The sequence below is a fragment of the Monodelphis domestica genome, chromosome 7, assembly GCF_027887165.1.
Source record: "Monodelphis domestica isolate mMonDom1 chromosome 7, mMonDom1.pri, whole genome shotgun sequence".
Lineage (NCBI taxonomy): Eukaryota > Metazoa > Chordata > Mammalia > Didelphimorphia > Didelphidae > Monodelphis > Monodelphis domestica.
The window spans coordinates 22357503-22377328 of NC_077233.1; positions in this window are offsets into that span (position 1 = coordinate 22357503).

Consider the following 19826-nt stretch of genomic DNA (forward strand, 5'->3'; position numbering starts at 1 on the left):
AAGAATTGAAATTATTTAATTTCTAATTAATTTTAAATTTGCCTCTCCATGAACCCTTATTACTTATAATTTTATAACATTATGATATGAAAAAGTTGCATTTATTATTTCTGCTTTTCTGCCATTTTTTTCTCAATGTTTTTATGCCCTAATATATGGTCAATCTTTGCATACATACCATGTGCTGCTGAAAAGAAGATATATTCCTTTTTATCCCTATTCAATTTTCTTCTGATATCTATTAACTGTAATTTTTCTAACATTTCATTCACTTCCCTTACTTCTTATTAATTTTTTATTTGACTTGTCTAGTTCAGATTGAGCTCCCTCACTAGTATAGTTGTACTCTGTTTCTTCTTTAAGCTCCTTTAGTTTTGCCTTTAAAAATCTGGATGCTATACCATTTGGTGCACATATGTTGAGTACTGATATATTTTCATTATTTATATTGCATTTTATCAAGATGTAATTACCTTTCTTATATATTTAATGTAATCTATTTTTACTTGAGTTTTGTCTGAGATCATGATTTTTACTCCTTCATTCTTTGTCTCAGTTTAAGGCCAACAGATTCTGCTCCTGACTCTTACCTTTACACTGTGTATGTCTACCTGCCTCAGGTGTGTTTCTTATAAACAACCTATGGTAGGATTCTGGTTTTTAATCCAGTCTGCTATTTACTTGCATTCAATGGGTGACCTCATTCCATTCATATACACAGTTATGATTACCATTGGTGTATTCCCCTCCATTTTGACTACCTCCTTTAATTCTATGTTTTGTTGTTCATTCTTTCCCTCCCCTCCAGTGTTTTGCTTTTAATTTGTCTCCTCCCTTCCCCTTGCCTTATATTATTCCCCTTATCATCATCACCTCCCTTCTTATTCCCCTTTTACTATAGGGTCTTTTGATTCCCCCCTTCCAACCTCTCCATCCACTGTATTACCCCCCTCCCCTCACCCCATTTCTTATTCTTCTTCTACTTCTCTATGTGTAAGATACAATTCTATACCCCAATGAATCTGGCTGTTATTCCCTCTCTTAGCCAATTCCAATGAGAGTAAGGTTTAAGTATTACCTGTCACCAACCTCTTCTTCTCTTCCATTGTGTTGGTTCCCCCCTCCCCTTCCACAGCACTTCTTTATGTGATATATTTTATCCCATTTTACTTCTCTTTTCCCATTCCTCTTACTATTATCCTCTTATTCACCCCAGTTTTATATTTTTGGCATATCTTTCCCTACAAGAATATACAACTTTGACTTTATTGAAGCCCTTAAATGTTTTCTCTTTCTTATTTACCTTTTTATGCTTCTCTTGCATTTTATATTTGCCTCAAATTTTATATTTAAGTCTGCTAGTCTGATCTTTTCTTCAGAAATGCTTGGAAATCTTCTATTTTATTAAATGACCATACTTTCTCCTGAAAGAATATAGTCAGTTTTGCTGGGTAGTTTATTCTTGGTTATAAGCCCAGTTCCCTTGCCTTTCAGAATATCATATTCCAAGCTTTCCAGTCCTTCAATGCTAGATCCTGTGTGATCCTGACTGGGGCTTCATGATATCTGAATTGTTTCTTTCTAGCTGCCTGTGGTATTTTCTCCTTGATCTGGGAGCTCTTGAAAGTGGCTATAACATTCCTTGGAAAAAGTCATTTGGGGATTTAATGCAGGAGGTAATCTATAGATTCTTTCAATCTCTATTTTACCCCCTCTTATTCTATAATATAAGGGAAATTTTCTTGGATAATTTCTTATAGTGTGATGTCTAGACTTTATTTTTTTCTTTTTGGTCATGACTTTCTGGTTGTCCAGTAATTTGTAAATTGTCTCTCCTAGATCTAATTTTCAGGCCATTTGTTTTTTCAATGATGTATTTCATATTTTCTTCTATGTTTTTCTTTTGATTTTGTTTTATTGTTTCTTGATGAAGACATCAAGTGAAGTCATTAGTTTCTAATTACCCAATTTTAATGTTTAAAGACTGAATTGCTTCCATGACCTTTTGATCCTCCTTTTCTAATTAGTCCATTTTTCTTTTCAAGTCATTCTTTTCATGCTTTGATTTTTTTCCCTCATTTTCCAATTGGTTGATTCTGGCTTGTAGGACACTATTTTCTTCTTTTAATTCATGTGCCTCTGTTTCCAGTTAACCTATGTTGCTTTTTAAACCATTGTTTTCCTTTCCCCATTTTTCTTCAATCTGTCTTATTTGCTTTTTGAATTCCTTTTTGAGTTCTTACAGAGCCTGAGTCCAAATCTCTGGATTTCTTTAGGTTTTACTTGAAGTTCCTTGGATATCATCATTCTCTATTGGTTCTGTGCTTTGGTCTTTATCTCTGTAAAAGCTTTCAGTCATTACCTCCTCTCTTTTTTACTCATTTCCTCTCCCCCCTCCATGAGCTATAAATTTTCCCCTCTGGTGGTTTACTGGAACAAGCATTTTAGCTGCTCTGCTCTGAAGGGAATCTTCAATCTTCTCTCTCCTCTGCTGGTATACTGGATTAGGCCAGCTGAGCTGTCCTGCATATTAATCTGCCCTAAAACCAAATATTCACTGCAGTCAGCCACTGCAGAGGCTAAGGTCCCCAGTCAGATGCTCACCCCCAAGTTCCTTCCTGCCAGCTGCTGTCAGAGCCTTGCACCTTGCATGGTGGATCTGAGGTATTCTGTCATGGTTACAGGCCCTGCCCAGGAATCCCACAATCAGCCTATGTCTGATTGCAATGTGGGGGAGGGGTGTCTGGTCCCTCCCTTATACCATAGAAATCAACTCTCTCTGCCTACCTCTCAAGTTATATTCAAAAAGAGAATCCTGTGGCTCCACCTTATTGTTGGGTTTGGATTTCTGTCTTTTCTGAAAAGCTTTTTAAAGACTGGTATGGAAGGATAGTGAGAGAGGTTTTGGCTTTTGCTGCTCCTAAGCTGCCATCTCTCCTCTACCCCTGTGTATAGGTTCTAAGGTAGAAAATCAGTAAGGGCAAGGTAATGCGAGTTAAGTGGCTTGCCAAGGGACACATAACTAAGAAGTCTCTGAGGCCATATTTGAACCCAAGACCTTCTATATCTGGGTCTGATTCTCAATCCACCAAGCCATCTAGCTGTCCCAGAATATAAGCTCTTTGAAGGCAGTCAGTTTTTCACTTTTGTCTTTGTGTCCCCAGTGTCTGATACAGATTAGGCTTTTGTTTGATAGATGGTTAATTAAAAGGTCAAATGCCCCCTAGATCAAAAGCCCATAGATCTCTCCCCCCCCCACATAAGGCTGGATAGAAATCCAAGTCATTATCAGCTCCTTCATATTCCTGCATGATTGATGCTATAACCAACCACTCCTCTTCCAAAAGGATCTTTCTAGCATGTGGTTATTGCCTTCAAGTCAGTCTCCCTAAATCCCTGTCTCAAATAGATTATGAAAAAGAGAAAGTAAAATAAGAATTATAAAAGGAGCCTAAGGCATGGTGAAAATAAAGACCATTCACACCTGACTCACTGCTATTTACATTCCCATTCTGCCTCCATCTTTATTTACCAGCATGCCTACCAACCCCCTTTTTTTTCAAGACTGTGCTGAATAAAGGTTTGTGGAAATAAATTAAAGAAACTTTTCAATGTATGACACTACCATCAATTATCCTTATATCACAAGACACAGGAAGTGACTAGTAGTACTTAAAATTTATCTTCTATGGAAACATCCATCAGTATAGTGCCAATACAGAAGTTTGCAAATGAAATGTTCTCAAGAGCTTGTGTAATTGAATGTAACCAAGATTTCAGAGAGGCAGTAGGAGATAGTGGAGAGAAGGCTGGCTTTGGAGCCAGAAATACCAGGGTTCAAGTTCTGTCTCTGATACACATGAGTTGTATGACTAAGGCCAAGGCATTACCAGAAAAATAAACCCCTTCAAAGACTTTAAAATATATTTTTGTTGCTGTATATGATGTTCTCTTAGTCCTGATCATTTCACTCTTCATAATTTCATGGAGGTCTTCCTATGTTTTCTCAAAATTAACTGTTCATCATTTCTTATAGCACAGTTGCATTCCATGACAATCATATGCCACATTTGACCTGTCCCCAGTTAATGGGCATCCCTTCAATTTCCAGTTCTTTGCCACCACAAAGAGAGCTACTACAAATATTTTCAAACAGACTTTCTCTTCCTTTTCCTTGATCATATTAGGAAATAAGTCTAGTAGTGGTATTGCTGGGTCAAAATATGTACTCAACTTATGTATCTCCACCTCCAAAGAAAGAACTGATAAATAGAATTAATATGTAGTGATAATAATCCATCACCTATTGCGGGAGTTCCATTCCAGAGACCCCCACGATAGGTGAAAATCCATGAAGTAGAGATGTTATATTTATTTTATTATTTGTATTTATTTTAAGGCTTAATATACCCTTCCCACTCTCCTTTTATAAACCATTTCCACACTCTTATTAACCTATAGTCACTGAGCCAATCAGTGCCCAGGATACAGAACACAGCATTGTGGTTGGTCACTTCTCATTCCATCAGCCAATAGTGTGCCACGATAAGTGTAACTCTGTGATATGGAATTATATATATATATATATATATATATATATATATATATATATATATATATATATATGCAGTCATCCCTCATTATATTGTGTTCACTTATTGTAGCTTCACTGTATCATGGTTTTTAAATATTATATATATATATATGTGTGTGTGTGTGTGTGTGTATATATATATATATATCCAATATCCAGTGATACCTTCTTTAATGGAAAGAAAAAAGGAAGGAAATTAACTGGGTATTTAAATGTGATAAACAAATATATTTTTAAAAGACAACTTATAGAAGGGATTCTGATCGGTATCAGTGAAGGGAGTTTCCCTTCTTGGAGTTCTCTATAAATTGAATTCCAAGCCCACATGGAACAAAAAATAGCCCTACATTTTTAGTGGTAGGGATGTAGAATTAGATGAACCCCTGAGAAGTGTGACACCTCCTAAATAGCTGAAAATCTGTGCCATATCTAAATTTTACATCTAACTCGTCTCATCTACCACCTTCATGAAAGGTGCTGAATTTGGAGTCAAAGGATTTGGTTCAAATACTGACTCTACCATTTGCTATCTCTGTGACTTTAAGAAAGTCATGTCAACATCTCTTTAGTTTTCACCTTCTTCTGAAAATTGTGGAAAAGGAGGTGGAAAGAGGGAAGAGGAGTTCAACCAGATGACCTCTAAGGTCCTGTCTAGCTCCAAATCTCTGAACCCAACCATTGAATTGCCCTTTTTATCAGATTGGAATTTTGATAGGCTCATATATCTAGGGGGAGGGAACTTTAGGGGCCTTCTTTGCCAAAACTTTCATTTTACAAAGGAAGAAAGGGAAGTCAAGGGAAATTTAAAAAATCATTTATCCAAGGTAATGTAGGTAAGTAAACAGTAGAGGTAGGATTTGAACTCAGGTCCTTCATATTCAGAGCCTGTGCTCTGAACCTCACTTTTCATTTTCTATAAAATGAATTTAATTGAATTCGATCAAATGCTAGATTTGCCTTTAGTTCTAAGTTCTATGATTTTTGTTGTTCAGTCATTTCAGTCATGTTTATGAAGAATTTAACACGACTGAAATGATTGAACAACAAAAATCATAGGACCTAGAACTAAAGACAATCTAATAACAAAATAGTAACAAAAATAATGTGTATTTCCGTAATGCTTTAGGATATGACAAGGGCTTTTCCCACTGGAAAAGAGTATGGAAATACCATTGTCACCATTTTACAGAGGATGAAATAGAGTCTCTGTGAATTTACGTGAATGCTAATGTGCATTTGGGGTGGGATATGAACCTGCATATTTTCTGCCTCCATGTCTCATGCTCTATCCATGAATTTACATAGATAGTGAATTTTCTTACTAGGGCTGTCACTATATATATATATAGCTATATATATATATATATATATATATATATATATATATATAGCTATAAAGATGGGAGTCAAGACATCATCATCATCATAATTAATATTTGTATAGTTCTTACTATATGTCAAAATACTTTATAATAATTATTTCATTTGATCATTACAACAACCCTGTTGAAATAGATGCTATTATTACTCCCATTTTAGAAGTAAGGAACGTGAGGCAAAAATGTTCAAGGTCACACAGTTAACACATGTCTGGGGCCATACTTGAATGCAGATCTTCCTTACTCTAGGCCCAGCACTCAATGCAATGTGCCATCTAATTGTCCAAATGTAGAGAATAAATCTTCAGTGAATAGACCTAATATAAATTTGTTCAGATGAAGTTGAACCTTCCTAGTCACTGCATCTTTGATTAATTTCTACTATGACCTTAGATAAATGAAAGGAATATGTACATTGGGTTTTCATGACCCATCCAGTCTAAGAAAGAATCATATAGTTACCAAATTTAGACATTGGAGGGAACTTCAGAGGCCACCTAATCCAGTCCATATCTGAACAAAAAAGAATTTCTAGAACATCCCTCAATTCAGCTTTTATTTGATGACTTCCAGAAACCACTACCTCCAAAGGCAACCCATTCCACTTTTATCCACAGCTCTCTTTGTTGGGAAAGTTTTTCCTTCTTTCATTCCAAAATGTGTTTCCTATTAACTTGTACTCTTTGACCCTGGTTGTACTCAAACATTTCCAATTACTCTTCTACAAGCACTCCTTTCAGGTACTTTAAGATGGCAGTCATGTGCCTTCTGAATTTCCTCTTCTTCAGGTGGACCATCCTCAGTTGTTTCAATCTAGCTCATACGATATGAATTTGAGGCCCTTTGCCACCCTGATTTTCATTCTCTGGACATACTTAAGCTCATTTTCCTTTGCCTAAAATGTGCTCTCTAGAACTGGGCACAATACTAGAGACTATGTTATTATTTGTTTCATTTACATTGAAGTAGCCACTGTGTATATCATTTTCTGGGCTTTGTTTACTTAATTTGAATCAATTCAAATAAGTCTTCCAGTGCTTCTCTGTATCCATCATATTCATTATGTTACACAACAAAGTAATAATCTATTATATTCCTATTCCCCAACTTGTTTAGCTACTCTCCAGTGATGGGAATCTGTTTGGCTTCTATTCTTTGCTATTACAAAGTATTGCTATAAATATTTTGGTATAAGTGGGGCCAGTCTTTTTTTGTCATTGACCTTCTTGATATATGTGCCTAGCAGTGGGACCTCTGGATCCAAGGTTATGGACATTTTAGTTCCCTTCTTTGACTGATTTCAAGTTGCTTTGCAGAATGGTTGTACCAATTCACAGTTCCCTAGTGTCTTTTCACAGCCTCTCCAACAGTGACTATTCCCATCTGTTGGCATCTGCCAATTTTAAGCCACCTCTTTCATGGAAGTCTTTTGAGTAAAATACTGCAGCCTACTAACACAGACCATAGATTTCTCCATTTCCCTTTCTTGGCACCTGAAATGTTTTTATTTGTGCACATTATTTAGGATAAGACAAAGTGACAGGTTCAGGACCTATGATGATATGTCCATACAGTATTCACAGTGGGAATTTGCTTCTCTCAATACCAAGCTGCAAATATACCACAACTTATACTCTTAGAGAAATAATTGGGGCAGTGAGAATTTATGACTTATTCAAGATCATACAGATTATGTCATATGGAGGGGATTTGAATCTAGGTCATTTTGACTGAAGTAAGCCCTCTATCTTCTATGAAATATTACCTTTCCTCTCTTTTCTCTCTCTGTCTCTCTCTCTCTGTCTCTCTCTCTCTCTGTCTCTCTCTCTCTCTGTCTCTCTCTCTCTCTGTCTCTCTCTCTCTCTCTCTCTCTCTCTCTTTCTCTCTCTGTTTCGCTCTTTCTCTCTCTCTGTCTCTCTCTCTGTCTCTCTCTCTGTCTCTCTCTGTCTATCTCTCTCACACACACACACAAAATAAGGCATGAAATTCAAGCATCCGTCAGAGATATAGATACATGGTTATATATGAGTCATCACTAATCTATCCAAAAGGTTTCTTGAATAAATGAATGGTGGTCTTTTGGAAAAGAAAAGTAAATTGAAGCAGGGTTCATTATTTCTTTATTTATCTTTCTGGATACACTAACTACTATGCAGATATGTACATACATGTTTATTGGCCTCAGGAATGGCAGAGCAAACTCAAATATAATTTATCACTTCATCAAGCATAATGATCAGCATTTTAATGTGCTATCAGCCCCAGATGAGGACATTAGCAACCAGTTAACTAAATAATCTTTAGACTGGTAACAGAAGGATCAATGCTAAAGCAAAATGTTAATTCTATTGTTCATTAGACAGTAGTAATAAACTTCAAGATAGTCAACAACCATTTATTAAGCATTTTCTATGGGCCAAGAGCTGTCTTGAATGCTGACGATGTAAAGAAAGGCTAACCCACTGCCCCTGTCCTGGGGGTGCTCAAATTCTAATGGGGGAGATGACAGCATGCAAACCACTATGTACATGAAAGATATATACAGTGCCATTAGGAGATAATCTCTGAGTGTGAAGTCACTAGCAATAAGGGAAAACAGAAAAGACCTCCTGCAGAAGATAGGATTTGAGAAAGAATAATGAATATAGACCTGAATTAAAAGTTAGGCTACCTGGGGCAGCTGGTTGACTCAGTGGCTAGAGTTCTAAACCTAGAGATGATAGGGCCTGGGTTCAAATCTGACCTCAGACACTTCCTAGTTAGGTGATTCTAGGCTAGCTACTTGACCTCACTTGCTAGCCCTTACCATTCTTCTAGCTTGGAACCAATACACAGTATTGATTCCAAGATGGAAGGTAAGGATTTTTTAAAATGTTCTATGGACTGTGCTATCTAGCTGCCCCCAAATACTTCAATAAGCATTTCTCATTTCTAATATGCAGGCTATCATCATTTCTGCCTCTTAAAACTCTAACTTCATCACTCCAGTCAGTTCGTAACTCCTATGGGAGACCCTTTCTTATCCCCCAGTTGTTATTACCCTTGCCCCTCAGAAATTCCTTTGCATTTATTCCAGGTATATTTTCCCTGATTCCCCCAGCTGCTCCTGGTACTCCTTCCTCGCTGTCTTGTAGTTAATCCCCCTGTATTTATTTTTTATTTATTGCACATATATTTATATATGCACATGACTGTCTCCTCGAATAGAACATAAGCGGTTTGGGAGCAGAGATCGTTTCCCCTTTTGCCTTTACATCCCTGTGTCTAATATAGTACCTGGTGCATAGTAGGGACTTAATAAAGGATTGTGAATTCGGTTGCATTGATGGCCTGATATATGGATCTGTTATTTTCCCCACAAAGAATATGAGTTCCTTGAAGGCAGGGACTATTTCATCTCTGTATTTGTATTCCTGCTGCTGAATACAATGCCTTGTACGCAGTAGATACTAGGCTGTTTCAGTAGGCGTTGTGTATTAAATGATTGGCACACACAAACACAGACAGCATACACATAAACAGGCAGACACAGAGACATGGAAAGTTCAGTAAAGCATCTGTTGTCATGGAAGGCCACAAACAAATCTCAAGTGGAGCACAGCATCCAGAATCCTCCCTTTATTTTTTTTATTAGCCATGGCATGGCTACAGCCAAGAGAGAAAAGGCAGCTGCCAAATGTCCAGGTTCCACAGCCAATGGGAGATCATTGAGCAAATGTCAGACACAGAAGAGCAGAGAGTGGCGAACATTTGACAGCATTATTCCAAAAAGAGAAATCAGAAAGCCAAGTAAGCAATTCTTGACCTTTCAGAAGTAATTGGGAGGAAAATACAAAGAAACAATTCTGCGGGCTTAATGAGGGAACACTGTGAGAAGTGTAATGGGCTATTTGTGCCTATCTCAAAAGCATCAGATAATCTAGCTCAATTCTAGTCCATTCTCCGGAGTGTCAGAGAGGGGATGTTATGGTTCAGGCCTGAAGAGTTTTGGAAAAACAAAGCAGGCAGAGAAAGCACTGGGATATTCCCCTCACCCTCCCTAAAAAACACCCAAGGAGTCTATGGACTGAAATCACTGTGGTTAGAGAGGTTTAGTCATTTTCTAGAGCACAAAAAAGATGCCTTGGTGCTTCTAAAATCTCACCTAGTTTTTGGCAGACCACTAAGATTGAATATTTTTAATCACTTTTTCTCAAGCAGTTAATTCATTAAGCTGCCCAAGCTATTCATTGTTGGGGCTGGGGTTGGGGAAGGCTGACAAGACCTTTCTGAAAAGGAAATGGGGAATCCATTTGGCAAGGGCTTCCTCCATCAGATTCAAGCAGAAGCTGGCTGACCACTTGTCAATTTTATGACAGAGAATTTTTTTTCCATTCAGTTACAGATTGGACTCCGAATCCTCTTCCAACTCTGTCATTCTATAATTCTCCATTTCTATCTGCAAAATGAAGACCAATTTTCAAGAGACATGACAGTGTTCTTCAAACATTTAAAGGGATTCTAGGGTGATGCAAATAGAGCTAGAAGGGGCTTCAAAAGCCATTTGGTCAAGTCCATCATTTTACAGAGATGTTAAAACGAAGGTCAAAAATGAAATATGAGAGGAAGAATTTGAACCTGGGTCCTCCTTCCAAAACCAGGCTCTTCCTGCTCCACCACACTGCTTCCCACCTAGAGGAGGCTGTCTCTTGGAAGAGAGATTAGACACGCTCTGCTTGGTTCCCAAAGGAAAGAAGCAAGAGTCAAAGAGGCAGACATTACAAACTGGCAGATAATTAATGCTTCAAAGTTTTCAAAATTCTTGATATATTATCCCTTTTGAACTTAACAAAAGCCCAGAGAGGAAGGCATTATGATCACTTTCTGCCCATCAATATTATCTCGAAAGGGAAAGGGCTTCCTGGGGGGGTGGGGAGGTTCTGACTTCCTAGAGGTCTTCCAGCTATAGAATTCTGGGAAGGGTGAGTGGCTGGGGTATCATAGCAGCACGCACCAGGCTTCTGACAATGACTCTTAGCTATAGTGTCTGTCTTTCACCATAAGTTTCACAAGAGTGTTTAGTATGCCAACGGTGTACATAGTCTCATCTGCTACATCATCACAATGGCTTTCGTGGGGCCATTACAGCCTACCACATCAGTGATCCGTGGATTATCTCAGTTTATTGGGTTGGATACACTTGCAAACAAGGATTTTTCCCTTCCATTCCATTACTTATTCTCCTTTAGATCTTTCCTCCTGCCACCCCCACCCCATGTAGTGATTAGAGCTTTCTCTTCCCTTGGAAATTACATTGTATTTATTTAAATGTGTACATGTGGTATCCCTGCTAAGCCACACTCCTAATCAAATGGGAGCTCCCCGAGGGAATCTCCCTAATGTCTTGCACAAAGTAGGAGCTTAATCAGGGTTTGCTGAATCTGCATCACAGAATCATGGATTTAGAGCTGGAAGGGGTATCCAAGGCCACCTAGTACAACCCTCTCCCTTTCCAGAAGAGCTGAAGTGATTTGCCCTGGTTCACATAGGTGATCATTGATCCCAGGGACTCCTCAGTCAGGGTTCTTGTGAGAAGAACACATTAAATCGAATTGAATTACCTCCAACAAAGGAAAGTAACCCTCAACCAAGTTTAAATAACACTCAAAGACAACTCCACTCTCCACTAAGAAGAGTTTCTCCACTGCATGCGGAAGGTTTCTCTTTAGCTCACTTATCAGAGTCTGTGTTTTCATTTAAACAATAGATTTTTGGGGGCGGAGGGAACATGGTGGCTTAGCAAGCAGCAAAAGTTCAGACCTCGTGGAAGACCCTTCCTTACCAATACAGACTGAATGCTCCTAGGGCACCAAAATCCAAGCTGAACAACAGGACAGAAGCGGGGAACCCTCCTTCTGGACTCAAATCAAAAGGTACTCCCCCCAAAAGCCAGAATCCGAGAATACTCAGGGCTAAGGGGAAGGCAGAGTGTAGGTCCCAGGACCCCTCCCCCACAACCCAGAGGGCTGAGCCCCCAGCAGCAACGGGAACCTCTGAGCGGGTGAAGGTGTTGGTTTGGAGGGTCTACCTTGTGAGCAATGGGGCACTGGGCTTGGAGCATCCAGCTTGGACAGCTGAGAGGAAGCCAGGGAGAGACAGGGCAGTGGCTGTGTCCCTCCATCTGGCTCCAGTCTCACCATTGCCTCAGGGCACATCCAGACCAATCCAGTTGAACATAATCCCATCAGAACTCCTCAGAGTTTAGGGAGGCAGGCAAAGGCACTAGGGAACCTTGCGGACAGTGGAGAAGCAGCTGGAGAGAACTGGAGAGAGCCTGGGTGGCCCAGCCTTCCAGGAGTCTTCAGAGCCTCAGAGCTTCATACCACATACAGCCCAATCCACTTGAACTCAATCCAATCAAAAGCCTCCAGAGGACAGGGAAGCTAACATTACTCCCCTAGAGACTGTACCAAGAGATCTGACAAAGCTCCAATAGGGGAGACTGACAGCCCCAAAACCAAAACAAAATGAGAGGAGCAAGAGCACAACCAAATACAGGGAGCAAAGAAAGGGTAAACTCGAGAAAACAACAGAAAAAAGAAAGAAATTACAATAGACAACTTCTGCACAGGTAATGAGCAAAGAGCAAATAAAACAGAGGGGGAGGGATCAGCAAAGGAAAAATCAGAAATCACAGTGAATTGGATACAGGCTTTGGAAGAACTCAAAATGCAATTCAAAACACAATTAAGAGAGGCTGAAAACAATTGGGAAAAGAACTTAAAAATTAAGATAAGTCATCTGGAAACAGAAAATAGTGTCTTGAAAGCCAAAATCAACCAGCTGGAAAATGAGGCAAAGGAGATGAAAAATGAGGTGAAGAAGATGAAAGATGACCTCCAAAGAAAATCTGACCAAAAGGAAAAGGACGACCAAAAAACTAAGGATGAAATCCAGTCTTTAGGAAGCAGAATACAACAACTAGAATCAAGTGACCTCACAAGGCAGCAGGACACTATAAAACAAAACCAAAAGAATGAAAAAATTGAGGAAAATATGAAGCATCTCATTCACAAAACAGAGGATTTAGAAAATTGTTCAAGGAGAGACAATTTAAGAATTATTGGCCTACCAGAAGACCATGACAAAAGAAAAAGCCTGGACATTATATTACAGGAAATTATTAAAGAAAACTGCCCCAAAATCCTTGAACAAGAGGGAAAAGTGGATATTGATAGAATCCACAGATCACCTCCTGTACTTAATCCCCAACTGACAACACCCAGGAATGTTATAGCCAAATTCAAGAACTATCAGACCAAAGAAAAGATATTACAAGCTGCCAAGAAGAAGTCATTCAGATACCAAGGAACCACAGTGAGGATAACTCAGGATCTGGCTGCATCCACACTGAAAAAGAGAAAGGCATGGAATATGATATTCTGGAAAGCAAGGGAACTAGGTCTACAACCAAGAATCAACTACCCAGCAAAATTGACTATATTCTTACAGGGGAAAGTATGGTCATTCAACAAAATAGAAGAATTTCAAGAATTCGTAAAGAAAAGACCAGACCTGAACAGAAAATTTGATGTCCAAGCACAGAACTCAAGAGAATAATCAAAAGGTAATTAATTCATTGCTGGTGGAGTTGTGAATTGATCCAACCATTCTGGAGGGCAATTTGGAACTATGCCAAAGGGCGATAAAATACTGTCTGCCCTTTGATCCAGCCATAGCACTGCTGGGCTTGTACCCCAAAGAGATAATAAGGAAAAAGACTTGTACAAGAATATTCATAGCTGCACTCTTTTTCAATTTTAATTAGAGGGGAAAAAAGAAAAACAAAAAAAAAATTTTAAGAGACTGAATAAGTTAAAATGATATGTATCCCTATAAGAAAAGAGGTCATTGGTAACTCTTAAAAACTGTTGTTATTACCTGGGCAGCAAAAAGAAGTATACTTAGAGGGAACAGCAACAAACTGTATAGGATGAAAGGACAAGACATAAATAGGTATATAGATATATGCATGCAAAAATACATACGCATGAGTATGCATATATATATATATATAATTAGAGCTTAAAAATAGGTTAATATTAAAAGAAATTGGAAAAGAAACAAATGGGGGTAAATTTATATGTCATAAACAATCTGCAGGGATCTAAAAAAAAACACTATCCACAAGCAGAAGATAAACTGTGGGAGTAAAAACACCGATGAAAAGCAACTGCTTGACTACAGGGGTTGAGGGGATATGACTGAGGAGAGACTCTAAATGAACACTCTAATGCAAATACCAACAACAGGGAAATGGGTTTGAATCAAGAACACGTGATACCCAGTGGAATCGCGCGTGGGCTATGGGAAAGGTGTGTGGGGGGGGGGGTGCGGGGGGAGGGAAGAAAAGAAAATGATCTTTGTTTCCAATGAATAATGTTTGGAAATGATCAAATAAAAATTAAAAAAATTTAAAAAACCAATAGATTTTAAAGTGGGAATTTATTATTTATTTATTAATAGGTAGAAAAAAGTTCTTTTAATAGTCATCATTTAGAGGATTGATGTAACTTCTTGGTTACCTATATTAGAAAGATATTTGAGGGTGTCTATTGATCAATACTGGATGACTAATGGATCAAAGGTTTTACCTACCCTCCTCCCTCAATGCCTCCCATTTCCTCCCCTCTTCTGAAGCCTTTAGCTTCCCCTCTCCCCTTCAAGTCACTCAGGGTAAACTATGAGATGTAGAGAAGATACTCTTTTCTCTTAATTTCTCAGATAATGAGGTTTATTGGGGAAGACAGGACAAGGATAGAGGATGAGGTAAGAAGGATAGGTTTCCCTATTCTCTACAATGAGGGTTAGGAGGATATTGGGGAAATAACAGTTCTGTCACAACTGTGACACAAAGTCTGTCAGGGAGGTATGAGGACAACTATATGTCTTCTTTTCTCCTAACCAGCCAGGTAAATATTTGTCAGTCAGCAAAAGCTTCAGGGTGTTCACCATCAGCCACAAGCAGCAAAAAAAGTTTAGTTCACAAGCCTCTCCCCCAGCTCCAGTAGCCAAAAACTTCTCAGCCTAGGTCAGAAGTAAGTCCAGCCCAGTCCAGCTGCTGACTTGGCTCCAACTTTTTTTTTTCCTGGTAACATTCCAAATGGAATGTTCCTTTTGATTGGCAGATGATGTCCTTTGCATGCATTGCAAATTCTCTCTTCCACATACCTTAGTTATAGGACTTGGACTCTTTTGAAAATGATTTTAATCATAGTATTTTTTTTTTACTACTACAAACATCATCTTCTTATGCCTCACTGTGACTTATACATAATCTTGGTGTCTCAAAGACTTCACTGATTATGTGTAAGCTCTGATAGATGCCACCAAACCAGAAAGAATCTGAGTACAGATGTGGCAAACGACCTTCATGTATGGCATGGCATAACCCAATTTAGAGAAGGTCATTACTAGAATGACTAGAGAGGGATGGACAAACAAAGACCATCTCTAAGACAGAGAGGGATTGTGATTTTATAAAGTTTTAAACATAGAAAGAAAACAGAATACTGCCTGTACTAAAAGACCTGAGCATTTTTAGTTGACTTGCCTAACAGATGGAAAGGATTGTCTAACACGGAGAAGAGATGAGGAGGGATCACTGGGTACCTAGCAAACTGAAAATATCCTTGGCCACCTGTGGTATGCCAAGATTAGAACCCACAGATGCTGGAGACACAAAAGAAGAAATATGTAAGTGAATTTGAAGGCTGGGAGGATTCTCCTGGGAAGAAAAGGTGAATTTTTTTCCCCCTGAGCAACTGTACCCTTATTGATTTTTTTAAAGACATCTACTTCCATGCATGCCGGCCCCCTGTTTCATGCATCCCTCTGGATCTTGACTGAAGAACTCTCAATTCAATTCCCATCTCAACGACCACTTTGCTGTCTAATTCTGGGCAAGCTGCCAAGACTCTCTGAGGTTCTTCTGTTCCTCTTTCTTTATAATGGGGAGTTTTACACCATTCCATTCAATTAACCAACCAAAATATATTGGGGTTGGTGGGGTTAACTGCAGTACAAATGGCCCCCAGCCAGTCAAATGAGAAGACCTTCTTGATAAAGCTTATACCATTAACTCCATTTTCTTTTGGTAGTCATCTACCATCTTCCTGACCTTTCCCCCTCACCTCAACATTTATCCTGCTCAGGGATTTTACCTCAAGACTTACCCCATTCAGAGATTTCACCAGTAACTTTCTTCTGTTGTTCAGTCATTTCAGTAAATTCTAACTCTCTGTGACTCTGGGCAAAGATATTAGAGTAGTAGTCTCCATTTCCTTCTCCAGTTCATTTTACACAAGAGGGAACTGAGGCACAAATTGTTAAGTGACTTACCCATGGTCACACAGCTAGGAAATGTCTAAGGATGGATTTGAATTGAAGATAAATCTTGATTCTAAGGTCAATGCTCTATCCACTGCACCATATCGTGTCTCTGAAGGATTTTAAAGGATCTAGGAAATGAAAGTAGGCTCCTCCCTACCCCCTGCAAAAAAATGTTTGAGATCTATTCTGTTCTCAGCTCTGTGCTTATAAGTAAAAGAGGGCAGCTAGGTACCATAGTGGGTAGATTCCAGAACTGGAGTCAGAAAGTCCATTCTTAGCTGTGGTCCCTGGGAAGTGGCTTAGTTCTGATTGCCTAGCTCTTGCCTCTCTTTTATCTTTGAACCAGATAATAAGATACAAGGTAAGAATTTTTCAAAATAAGGAGTATAAGATAAAATTGCTGCCCACTGGACCCTTATAATCTATTACCTTCAATCAATCAATCAATTAAGAATTTATTAATTATCTATTGTGTTCCCAGTCTTCACTGTGCCAGGTCCTTCAGACAGAAAGAAAAAGAACAACAAACAAACAAAAAGATGAAAATTCTGCATCTTCAAAGAACTTTATTCTATTTGGGGAAACAATATTCAATAATATTTCTATGGTTTTAAGGTTATCAAATCAGTATACATGTGTGATCAAATGAGATATTACACTTGGGGTAAGTGTTAATATCCTCAAACTGTTCTCATATTTTAAAAAGTAAGGAAATAAAATTATCGTACTCTAACAAAGATATGTAGAGGAGTCTGTCTTATGTGATCCTAAAGAAAGCTAACAACTACATATAAAGGGAAAGTAACTTCAGGCTAAGATGGTCATGGGATTTCCAAGACCATACACTAAATTAAACATTAAATAGAGAATTAAGAGAGCCCTGAACTGTGACAAACATGCATTTAGAAGTGCCAGCTTTTGTGAAAGGCCTTCCTTCTCATCCCTCTCCCCATTTGTTAGGGCCTTCTCTTGCCTCTGCCATATTATCTTTTTTTTTTAACCCTTACCTTTTCCATCTTGAAATCAATACTTGATATTGGTTCAACTGCAGAAGAGTGGTAGGGGCTAGGCAATTGGGGGTTAAGTGACTCACCCAGTGTTACATAGCTAAGAAGTATCTGAAGCCAGGTTTGAACCCAGGACCTCCCACCTCTGGGCCTGGCTCATAATACACTGAGCCAGGTACCTAGCTGCCCCACCATGTTATCTTGTATTGACTTTTTTCTTTTTAATAATATTTTATTTTCCCACAGTTACATGTAAAATCAATTTTAACATTCATTTTTAAAATTTTGAATTGCAAAATTGTCTCCTTCCCTTATTCCTTTGATCTCTTACCCCTCCCTGAGATGATAAGCAATCTGATATAGATTTTACATGTGTGATCATATAAAGCATTTTTCCATTCTGTGGAAGAGACCTCAAACAAAAAAAGAAAAAGAAAGTGAAAGAATGTGAGTGCATTCAGACCATTAATTCTTTCTCTCAAGGCAGATGGCATTTTTCATCATGAGGCACTGGGATTGTCTTGGATTGTTGCATTGCTGAGAAAAATGAGATCATTCACAAATGTTCATTGCTGCCACTGAGTACAAAGTTCTTCTGGTTCTGCTTACTTCACTTTGTGTCAGTTCATGCAAATCTTTCCAGATTTTTCTAAAATTGATTTTTTACATTTTTTTTGTAATTTCTCATCTATCTATACATTCCCTACCTCGAAGAATGGAAGTTCCTTGAGGACAAGGATGATTTTTATTTTTGTCTTTGTATCCCCAACTCCTAATAAAAAAAAAAAAACCTGGCACATAGTAAACCCTGAGCAGAAGTTTTGTTGAATGAAATTCAGGCTAACAGGAAGAATCATTAAGATTTCAGGTCAGAAGGGGAAAATAGGGAAGTTGGAAAGTCCTCTCAGTTCATTTTATGCTGTCTAGTTTATTATGTTATTGGGAGGCAGAAGGATGAATACAGAAACTGTCAAAAGATGGAAAATTTTTGTTCCTGAAAATTCTGGTGTTCAGGATTTAGTGAGGGGTGCTGGGAGTATATATCTAGGATTAGAATGGGGAGACCTTGTAGGCTGGCTTCTCTGACTCTCTCAGTTTATAGATGAGGAAAGGAAGGCATAGAAAAGTTGAGTGACTCTCCAAAGACATGCAGGTATCTGACAGAACCAGGATTCACATCCCATTCCCGTGACTCCAACTACAGCATTCGTTTTAATGAACCACACTATCTACCCATCCTGTGACTAGAGCAAGGATCAAGCTGTTCATTTAATTCCACAGTTTAAATGTCTAAGGGACTAGGTTCCCTTACCTTTTCTTAGCTGAAAGGGGAAGGCCTCCTCCTTCTCCAGGGGAGCTAGGACACCTTCTAGCAACGTTTATACCTGAAAATGTGGCAAGGGGCTGAAGGAGAAAGGAGGAGTCAAGGGAGCCCAGAGTTAGAGCTGGAAATGATCTCTGGGGCCACTGAGTCCAACTTCCTTCCTTTGACAGGGCAGGAAGAAGGAAAGGGCTTTTGAAAATGAAATGAATGCCAATTCCTATAATCTGGGCATTGCAGTATTTATTTTGAAAACAACTTCTTTGACCTGGAGTAGAGAAAGCTTTCAGATGACCTTGGATAAAAAGAAGAATTTCAAGTTCAAGTGACATCCAGGGAAGCCAAGCTGAGAGCCAGCAGTGGATGGAGCCTCGCCAGAGGTCCTTCTCATTAAGGCAGGCCAGAATGTGTGGATGCAAACAACCAAACATGTGGAATCATTCTAACACAGTGACCAAAGGGCAAATTGCATTTGGATGCACCCAAATGGCTGCTATTGACTGCAATGAGAGATGCTGATAGGTAGCCCAACGATGGGATTTGGCCTGTGGGCTGGGGAAGGAAACTCTGGGAATCCATTGAAAATGCAACCAGATGTTTGCACTCTGAGAATAAAGGGCGTAAGGCTGAGAGACACACTCGTGTATTACTGGTAGGAGACTGGGGCACCGGCAACTCGAATGAAACCTTCACAGTTGGCCCCTGTGGCTTCATCTGGTATTCTCTCATCCTTCTTAATTCATTTAAGCACAATGTGATAACTGTACCAGTGGGAGGGTGTGTGTGTGTGTGTGTGTGTGTGTGTGTGTGTGTGTGTGTGTGTGTGTGTGTGTGTGTGAAATCAAATTGTCTTTTATATAGTTAGCTTCAACAAAAACCCGTTTTTACATATTAAGGACCATGTATGACCTTCCTATGTAGAAAGCAGAGATGGTTTCAATTCAACAAAGATTTAATAGGCAACTACGTGGAGCAAGGTGCTTTGCTTCAGGCTGGGGATACAAAGGCAAAGACAAAAGAAATCCTACTTTCAAGGAGTGCATCTCTTGCTTCCTTCAAAGGAATCTCTGGTCGAAACAGCGCAGACCCACAAATAATTACAGTGGTAAGATTTTGGTCAACCAACATTGGTTAAGAGTTTACTAAGGGGGGAA